Raw genomic sequence first — 10,971 nt, forward strand, 5'->3', positions numbered from 1 at the left:
ATGCTCTCCAGTTACCTGATGTACAAAGACAAAACAATAAAGTGATGAAGGTGTGTGTGTGTGTGTGTGTGTGTGTGTGTGTGCGTGCGCCCCTGTGTGTGTGTGTGCGCTGGTGGTGAACGCTAGGGTGAAGTCAGAAGTGAACATCAGAAATGTGTTGAGAGTTGTGCAGAAGATGTCTAAAAGCCTTCAGACAGCAGAGAGGTGTGGACAGGCTGACAGCTTATGTTAGACCGGCGTGTCCATGGACCATGATGTTTGCAGAGGACACAGATCTGCAGTGTGCAGGTAGAGGTAACGCTAAAGAGGTGAAGACAGAATCCATGTGTGTACATGAGGGACACAGTTGGAATGATGTCACAAGGAGTAGAAGTAAAGAAGGTAGAGCACTTACAGTTCTTAGGGTCTTCTGTCCAAAGCAACAAGATGGAAATGCAGCACACCAAAAGGCCTAGGGTTTCATCGCACAGACTAGAAGTTAGTTAACTTTTGACCTGCAGGCACAAACTGTGTCTCGTCCTGACACATCTTAACTTTACTGGACTCCAAACCAGTAAACACACTGCTCTACGACCTTGTTGCCAAGAAGGGAAACCATAATAAACCCCTATCCTGAATCTCTTCACCTTAGCTGAAACCAAAGCAGCAGAAGACGAGACCTTCACTCTGAATAAAGTCCATCTACCTTGAATCATGAGTGACTACAACTTTATAGGTTGATGTAATCAAATGTGTTGAATGAACAAGATGTTAAAATCCAAAGGGTGTGAATGTGTGCATTGATCAATGATGGGTTAAAATGAATGTTTTCCTGCAATGATTCAGGTTTTAAAGTACACCAGATCAGTGTTTATTTAATAATTTCATCTCAATATATTCACACATGTGGTTATTAATGTTTTAACACTCACTTCACACTAGGAGAAAACCTGTACGTATCTGAGTTAAGGTGTGATTTTCTGAGCTCTTTTGGTAATGCCTTTTAAACGTGTCAAATCCTAATTTGTCAAAAATTTATAAACATTTAATAAATACAGGGATCACTTCCTGATTCCTTATTTCTCCAGCTGTCTCCCGGCTATGCGGAACAGGGAGCATTTGGAAAAATTATTAGTGTTGAGTTGAAAACATACAAATTAGCTGCCCACCGTTTGAGCCGTTGAGTGTTTTCTTAACCCTTTGGTGCATAATGGTCAATACAGTGGACAGGTACTCAAAATTATTTATTTTTGCTATTGAGCCCAGCTGTTGAAGACTATTGCATTTGAGCCCCTCCATTTGGACTTCAGTTTGACAAGCCAACATACAGGTGCTGGCCAGTAAATTAGAATATCATCAAAAGGTTGAAAATATTTCAGTAATTCCATTCAAAACGTGAAACTTGTACATTATATTCATGCAATGCACACAGACCAATGTATTTCCAATGTTCATTACATTTAAATTTGATATTCATACGTGACAACTAATGAAAACTCCAAATTTGGTATCTCAAAAAATTAGAATATTCTGAAAAGGCTGAATATAGAAGACACCTGCTGCCACTCTAATCAGCTGATTTACTCAAAACACCTGCAAAGGCCTTTAAAAGGTCCCTCAGTCTTGTTTTGAAGGCACCACAATCATGGGGAAGACTTCTGACTTAACAGCTGTCCAAAAGACAATCATTGACACCTTGCACAAGGAGGGCAAGACACAAAAGGTGATTGCTAAAGAAGCTGGCTGTTCGCAGAGCTCTGTGTCCAAGCACATTAACAGACAGGCGAAGGGACGGAAAAAATGTGGTAGAAAAAAGTGTACAAGCTCTAGGGATAACCGCACCCTGCAGAGAATTGTGACGACAAACCCATTCAAAAATGTGGGGGAGATCCACAAAGAGTGGACTGCAGCTGGAGTCAGCGCTTCAAGAACCACCACGAGGAGACCCATGAAAGACATGGGATTCAGGTGTCGCATTCCGTGTGTCAAGCCACTCTTGAACAAGAAACAGCGCAAGAAGCGTCTCGCCTGGGCCAAGGACAAAAAGGACTGGACTGATGCTGAGTGGTCCAAAGTTATGTTTTCTGATGAAAGCAAGTTCTGCATTTCCTTTGGAAATCAAGGACCCAGAGTCTGGAGGAAGAGCGGAGAAGCACAGAATCCACGTTGCATGAGGTCCAGTGTAAAGTTTCCACCGTCAGTGATGGTGTGGGGTGCCATGTCATCTGCCGGTGTTGGCCCACTCTGTTTCCTGAGGTCCAGGGTCAATGCAGCCGTCTACCAGGAAGTTTTAGAGCACTTCATGCTTCCTGCTGCTGACCAACTTTATGGGGATGCGGACTTCACCTTTCAACAGGACTTGGCACCTGCACACAGTGCCAAAACCACCAGCACCTGGTTCAAGGACCATGGTATCCCTGTCCTTGATTGGCCCGCAAACTCGCCTGACCTTAACCCCATAGAAAATCTATGGGGTATTGTGAAGCGGAGGATGCAATACGCTAGACCCAACAATGCAGAGGAGCTGAAGACGACTATCAGAGCAACCTGGGCTCTCATAACACCTGAGCAGTGCCACAGACTGATCGAGTCCATGCCACGCCGCATTACTGCAGTTATTGAGGCAAAAGGAGCCCCGACTAAGTATTGAGTGCTATACATGCACATTCTTTTCATGTTCATTCTTTTCAGTTGGCCAACATTAGAGAAACAAACATTTTTTCATTGGCCTTTAGAATATTCTAATTTTCTGAGATACCAGATTTGATGTTTTCATTGGTTGTCACCTATAAATATCAAGTTTAAATGTAATGAACATTGGAAATACATTGGTCTGTGTGCATTGCATGAATATAATGTACAAGTTTCACGTTTTGAATGGAATTACTGAAATATTTTCAACCTTTTGATGATATTCTAATTTACTGGCCAGCACCTGTATTTCGTGTTCAGAATGCACGCTGTCCACTGAGGAGGACATGTAATAAATTATTTGTAAATTAAATGTTACAAAAAATATGTAAATATGAAATTTGTTTCATTCACAGCTAAATATGAAGGAAAAAAATTAAGAAAATCATGGTTGAAGATTTCATAATTCATGCATCAAAGGGTTAATTATGTAGCCTGTCAGTCAAAATTCGGGCAAAATAGCTTTTCTTATAATTTACAAACATGACCCCCCCCCCTCGCGCCGCAGAGTAATGGTACAGCCCAAAGGTGTGTTTAGCGTCACCGTGATGATGCTTTTATTTGACGCCTCGCGGCGCTGCAGAAGGGCTGATGATGAGGAGACAACACGAATCTGGAGCGGAGGAAAGGAAACAGATGACGACCCTTGCTGGTAAGTTCGTCCTCGTTAGCTACCTGGGCAGCCTGCAGGTGAGCTAGCTTCTGCGTTGAGGCTTGTCAATATTCCGGTGCTACTAGCAGAGACTAGAGACGGCAGGTTACTGACATGCACACCTGAGTGGAGCTTTGGAGACGTGTCAGTCAGAAAATGTAATTATTGGATGAAGTGAGTCTTAAATTCAATTTTATTCAAAAGTCTTATGTTGTTGTTGGCTGTTTCCATGTCGCTTATCAACCGGTATGTTTTATAGTTCACAGTAACCTTGGTAATTAACTACACACTGCTAATTAAACAAGTATGTGTGCTATGTTCTGTATGCTTCAAGAAAGCTCTGACAAATTATCAGCCCTTTTTAGGTCATTTTTATCATTCTGTGCTGCACTGGCAGGGGTCAAATGTTAGTTTCTAACGGTCCTATAGTGTTAACAAAATGATGAATCATAAAATGTGTTAAATGTAAAACTTTGGACTGATATTTTAAAGGGTTATTATGGAAGTGTGACAGCCAAAACATGTATAGAAATAATAAATGTCTTCTTCATACGTTCTCCTGCAATGCCCTGGTCCTGTAGAATGAGCCCTGGCATTTTTACTGGGATTGCCTGTTTTTCTGTAAAATCACAGAAAAAGAGAGATGCTCGGGTCGAGCAGGCTGCTTCATGCGCGTTCACGCTCAGGCATCGCCCTCCAAACCGTTCTTAAGTGGTACAGAAGACCCGGGTTCGATTCTAGATGTGAACATAGTTTATTTAGTGTTTCTTTCTTACATTAATGGTATATTTTTTTAAAGTAAGATGCCCACATTTTATTTGAGACTCGCCGAACGGCATTGAATTTACAGATAAAAAAGATGTGGGTTCAACTTTCATTTTGGAACAATTTTTCAAGCAAAGGAAGGGAATGATCTGAGCATGCAAGAGGACTGACCCATCATAAACCTTTGTCGGCTGTGCTGAAGAGAAAGGTACAGAACCACATTATTTAATTAATTAGCTGCACGTTCTCCTGTCCTCTGTCCTCTGGGAAACACACACACACGGAGCTGACTGTCTCAGCTGTTATTTTCGTTAAGAAGTGTGCACGTACAGCATGCGCGCCTCGTGCACAGCCTACTATTGAAGCTGCCGTTACGCTTTTGGCCTGAGGGGGCAATCGCGAGCATAAAAATTCAAAACTCCGTAAAGTCCCTTTAATAACTGAAACAATCCTGTTGATGAATCAGTAAATGGTTAATATTTAGAATAATAGTGTGGAGGAGGAAGGACGACACAAAGGTACGTTTCATTCACTAGAAATCATTAGAAAATCCTGTGTTGTTACTTTTATTTAACTTTTGCTAATCACATTTTTTTTACATCTCAAAAACATTCACAGGATCAATGCTTAAATATTTATGAGGAGTTCCGTGCAGCCAGGAGGGAGATTCTGGGAACCATTTTCAAACACTGATCAACAAGACCAGCATCCTGAAAGACTTCAGCAGCCACCTACTTCCACTTCAGCACACCATGTTGAACCCTCTAGTGGTGTTACGGACAACACACAGCAATTGTGTCAGAAGGTACTGTACACACACCTATCTTGGAAAGCCCTCCAGCAGGTAATGAGGAGGTGTTGAGGTTAGTTGGTAAATTTTGGAACCTACAGTTACTTTGTAATGCTGCTCTAAAGAAAGTTTTCTAGATTTCTTATATGGTATTTATATGTTGCTGCTGTTGGTGGTGTTATTGTTTTTGCCCTGAGCTATAAAGGATGTAGTATATCCTTTGTATTCCATTTGTTTATTTAATTCCAATTTTAAAATTAACGGCAAGAGTTTAAATACGTTTTTGGTGCATTTCTGTTGGGGGGGGGGGGGGGGGGCAATCAATCTTATGGCCTCCAAAAGCCTAGCAGCGGCCCTGAGGTCAAACCTTCTTTGCAAACCTGCATCAGATGCAAAATAGCTCCGCCAGCTTCCAGCAGTCACCCGGAAGGTATCTCAGACCAGACAGTTGTGTATTTGGAGTGGAACTACGTGCATCGAATACCACAGAACTCAACTCCACCGGCAGCCTGTCCGTACCAACTTTTACAGATGTGTTGATGTATTCAAAAACTCAAATACTTCCAATTCCAAAGAAAAAAGAAAAAATTCCACCCTCATCCACTAGGGGCTGGTGTCAGGAGCGAGCAAATCCTCATTGACTCCCATGTTAAAAATACCAATTTCACAGCAGAAATAAACATGTTTACAGCCTGGTACCAGAACATGTTTTTGGTTTAAATGATCTAGTTTACACTCATGACAACTCTGAGGGGGGTGAATGTTTTTCTCACTCTTCTGTTTAAGTGTATTAAAAGTCTAAAATTCTGTATAATTAATGAGCATCAGACCCACGTGACCACAGAGCTAGCTCCAGGGAAAGGCCTCAGTAGAGCCTCGGTCTGGCCTGGAAACTGCTCCGGGATTTTGAGTCTCTGTGTGTGTGTATTCTTGTTTGGATATTATTTGTGCAATTGTTGGACAAAATGACTTGCTGTGGCATTAATTGCACTAATAAAGCGTCCAAGGAGTCTCCACTTCATTTATTTCGGTAAGTAAAATTATATTTATGTATTTTAGGTCACTGCCGAGCTGAGCTTAGATTTTAACATGTACTGTTTAACCATGAAATTTAAATGTAATAGGGTAAAACCCAGTGCATTTAACATAATGCTGCACTTTAGAAAATGGGTTGAATATAACATGTTGGTGGAGCTGGGTTCCCACTATCGGCTTGTGAAGCTCTCGGGAGACCTCTGTGTTCCACCCGGTTCTCCCCTCCCCGCAGCTCGGCGCATCTCTGATCGCCGCGGCTTCTGTCTGCTGCGTGGGCTGTTGGCTTGTGGAGCACTGGGATGGAAACCTTTCCACCCGGTTCTACCCAGCGGTCAGCCCGGCGTATCTCTGACTCAGAAGCTCTGGTGTTGTGTACAGTTAACTCCGGTTGTAGCTAGGTTGCTACCTCCGTTAGCTTAGCTCCCACCTCCGCATTAGCTTTGGGTTAGCTTCAGGTTAGCTTGTAGCTAGTTTGACCAGGTGTCGTCAGTTGATCCCAGCCTTACAGCCCCACCCTCAGCTCTACCTCTCTTCCCTTTTGTGGAATTGTCTGGGCTTGACGGAACCTGTGACATGGTCAAAATGGCGGTGGTGGCCACCTCCCATTTAGCCTCAAAAATGTGTTATTGGAGCCTATGGAAACCCATGGTCGATGGTTGGCACTCTGGTCATTTGGTTTTCCAGCCTTGTGGCACACGGCGCTACATAAGAGTATATTTTTAGCTTACTTTACTTCATTTATATCACAAACAGCTTGTAGCTGTAAACTAGTCTCCCCCATAAAAACAAGAATACAAAGAGGATATGAAACCACTGGTTTGTCTTTTAATAATTTCAACATAACACATGACAAGTCAAAGATACACGGTACTGTACAATAAGTCAATAGTTCTGTTGTTGTGTTCATCAACTCTTTGGATCAACCAATATCTGTCACTTAATAGTTGCAGCAACTGATTGCATGAGATATGCTTGGAAAAGAAACGAAAGAGCAAAACTTCCTCAGAATAATTCCTTAAACTCTGTGTCCTGTAGCCTGTTGTCGTTCAATTCGAAGGTGGCTATAGTAACACATAGTCCAAAATAAAAATGGGCTATTTCACTTAAACAAGATACACAAAGAGGATGGAATGCAAGACTCACATTCAGCTAGAAATACATAAACCTACATGTGGATGTTGTCTGCACCAGACAGTACCCAGTTTGTCTCTAAAGGGTGAGAAAGAGCATTAATAAAGTCAAATCAGCTTTTCTCAGGTTTAAAATGAGTATAATTCCCTTAAAATGTGTTTTTGCTGCACCTACTGGTAAAAAGGAAAAGGTGAGGATAAGTGCATCCCGAGTAGGTGCAGGTTGAGGTAATTGAGCTACAGCCAAGCTAAAGAGCAGAACAACATTCCGGTTAAAGGTCAGCGAGTCCAAGTTTACCCCAACAACAGCGACACTTTTCCACTCAAGACGTGAAATCGTTATGGAAAACAAAAGTAGCAGAACTAAAATTGTATTTCTTTTCAACGTTCGTTTAATCGGCCTCGACTTGTAGTAAAGAAAAGTGAGTTAGAAATAAGGAAGTTACAGTTCATTTTGACTGCCTGAAACAAGATGGGTTTTTTCCAGTGTAGTCGGACAAAATTATAACTCATTCAAATAAAAGCCCAACAGTTTGTTGCTTCCATAAAGAAAATCTTTTGTGTCATAACCATCAGAAATCAATTACCGATAAACTCTCCTCAGATTACTTTGATCTCTTTTTAAAATGTTTCACACAGGAGAAAGGCATGAGTCGTGAGCTGTGCTTTAAAAAAAAAGAATAATAATCTGTTTTTAGATTAAAATGGGATTTAGCTTTAAATTTGGTTAAATATTCAATATATCAAATATTTCATTTGTTTTTTTCTTATTTCAAGAATTTCACTGATTTCCAAACCTCTCAACTTTTGAAAGTGTGTTGTGATTTTTCATTCAGTTCATATAAATTAACTACTTATATGAAAGAGTAGTTGTAATAAGTGTTCATAGTTGGAGTTACTGAACAGTCCCATCAATAATTTCACAAATTTATATACTTTTATCCTCTAATCATGTCATATCAGCGATAATCTTTGAATTGATTCAGATTTCTGTTAAGTAGCCTATACTCCTTCCTGGTATTTGACAATAACTTTAGAAACCACAGATTTAAATTAAAATGAAACTAAAAATCATCATCTATATTTTATTAGTGGAAAATTTAAACCACAATTTGGTTTGTTAACTATATGTATGCACAGTTGGACAAATTAAGAGGAAGATTTTTTTTCTTGAGACTTTTATTTTATAAATTCTCCAAACTGCTTTTGTATTTTAACTGGTAATAAACCAAAACGTGTGGTTAAATGACAAAAAGGTTCTTTGCCCCCATTGTCCATGAAAAACCAGCTCCTTTCACTAAATATTATAACATGACCTCCACTGTTGTAATTAAAGCGTGTCGACATTTTTCTACGATGGCCTGGAAGGTTCAACTAAATACAAAAAGAATGCATTTACTAAAGTATAATAAAAATAGCATAAAGTGCATGTTGTGGTGCCCTGGAACTTAAGCAAAAAACAGAACTTTTGCTAATACCCCAAAAATGCATTTAAATGGGACAACAGTAACTCACACCACTGTAAAGCCCCGGAATACTGTTGTCTTACATAAACACAACTTCCACTTCATGCTCTTTTATTTAGTAATTGTTTAACCTCCATTTTATTAGTACTTCCATTTTGTTGTTGTGTTGCAGCTTTTGTAGTTCGTTGTCAGTCGGTTCACATTTAGTAAAGTAACACAGATTAATAGCCCCGATTGATATCCTATTAATCAGGTAGGAAACAGCAGTGGTTGAGTGCTTTTATGGTTTTATTTTTATTTTTTTTTTAGGGTCATATGGTGTAAAACCCGCCTGCACATGCCTCTGCTGCAGCAGGAGGTTGGCCGCTGACAACGGTCATGTTGTTGTTCTGTTCTAACACTTGGCTGTAGAGAGTGAGCAGGTAGCTGTTTGATAAAGTAAGCAAAGCTGATTAAGCAAAAATTAAATCGGAACAAAAAGAAATAGGGCAGGGGCTCTTATTTTGAAGGTTATTAGTGAAAAGTTTATCAAAAATACTGTTATTCTTTTGAAGAAGAGATATACACAAAAGTTGATAAAGTCTACACATCAAACTAATGGCACATACATGTACGAGATCATACAGAATTAAAAACATGAACATAAAGGCTGAAACTTTAAAAGAAAAAAAATACTCTTATTTTTTAAGGTTGAAAGTGCTAGAATTCAGATAAGCTCACAGAAACCCAGGGAGGACAAACGTTATGCACATCAAAAGCTGTCCATTATATTCATTATGTCAGGTTATTATTGTCATAACAATAAATGCTCAATTTTTGTCTCAAAACGAGGCCTTTTAAAAATGTTTGAGTCTATATCAAATTTGAATCAAGTTTTTGTTTCTTTTAGAAATTCAAAGGAAAGTGCCAACAGCTGGGCCTCATCGAGAAGATGAATTTCCTATGTAATCGGTTCTAGTGAGTATTAATTTAGTTTTAAATTCATGTAGAAATTGTACAAATTTTAGCACAATTTTAACAATTCTTACTCTTAACATCTGAAAAATATTCAATTCTCCAATGCACAAGGCTATTAGCTGCCCATTTTCTTTTCCTATGGTAAAAATGTAGTTTCTTCTCCCGAGGTTTTGGTAAGAAAACAAAAAAAATAAAATAAAATGAGGTGATGTGTTGTGTTGTTTTTTCAAGGTCCTGTTTTATATAAACAGAAAATAATATATCATATAACAACAAACAAAACGCATGACAATAAGCCATGCCCCGAGTCATGCAGTCAGTCACGTGTCCCCATCATGCTGCTTTGAATGTCAAAGCTTGAAGGTTCAATGACAGCATTCACTCGGAGCTCGCCGGGTTTTCACAACCTTTTCCTTTCGATGTATGAAGCAGCTAAAAGAGGAATAGGAGGAGTAACGAGGGTGGTGGGCAGATGAATACCTAATTGATCTGATTTGTGCATGTCTTCAGTTCACGGTCTATCCTAGTGAAGAAAATCATATCTGAAATGGTATAGTGGTCTACGGTTGTTGTAAATCAGCAACTGGCTAAAAGCAGCAATTTTTCATATAGCTTTATGTGCTATGGTTTTGTTTTTATTGATTTTTTTCAGCTTTTCTGACTGAATGGTGGGTAGAGCTCCCCGATGCACGGTAACTGCTACAAAAAATAAAGTGAGCTAGTGTAAGATTTACAAACAAAATGAACTTGTGAGCTCTAAATTTCTCTGTTGCTTATGCAACAAACAGAACACAAATGCTAGATTAATTTAAATCTGATGTACTTCTCAATAATGTGGTCATCAAGCTTTTACGGTAAATGAAAAAACTTGTCTATGGTTAGTTAAATCTCCGTACGGTGATGGAAAAGCTTCGTCTATGGTTAGTTAAATCTCCGTACGGTGATGGAAAAGCTTCGTCTATGGTTAGTTAAATCTCCGTACGGTGATGGAAAAGCTTCGGCTATGGTTAGTTAAATCTCCGTTCTGTAAATGAAAGCATGGTCTATGGTTAGTTAAATCTAGGTTAGGGTTGGGTTAAGGTATAGTAATTGGAAAGCTTTGGATGGTAAGATAAAGTTCAAGTGGAAACCTGCGTATGATCAGTAAAAGGTTTAATATAGAAAGCCAAACCTCAGTGTGGGGAGTAAAGAAAATTTGTGCCGTAGATAAATTGTACATAAAAGTACCAGAAAATTTTAATGTAGCTAAAACATTTGAATGTTAACTAAAAATACTGTTACAATACGAAAAAAACTCAAGTTCTACTTTGATAACAGGGCTAGGGTTACTGATAAAATGGTAGAAAACAATTATACATTCACCTCACAGGGAGTTAAAAACCTGTCTTCAATTTTCGATGTTTGGGTTAGAAGAGCAGAACAGTGAAGGAGAGGGGAAAGCTAGCACCAAGCCACAGTGACCACATTGCTAGGGAAATACGGCAGATTTAAATAATTCTGAATTAA

This window comes from Nothobranchius furzeri, chromosome 15 (assembly GCF_043380555.1).
Source record: "Nothobranchius furzeri strain GRZ-AD chromosome 15, NfurGRZ-RIMD1, whole genome shotgun sequence".
In the NCBI taxonomy this organism is placed as follows: domain Eukaryota; kingdom Metazoa; phylum Chordata; class Actinopteri; order Cyprinodontiformes; family Nothobranchiidae; genus Nothobranchius; species Nothobranchius furzeri.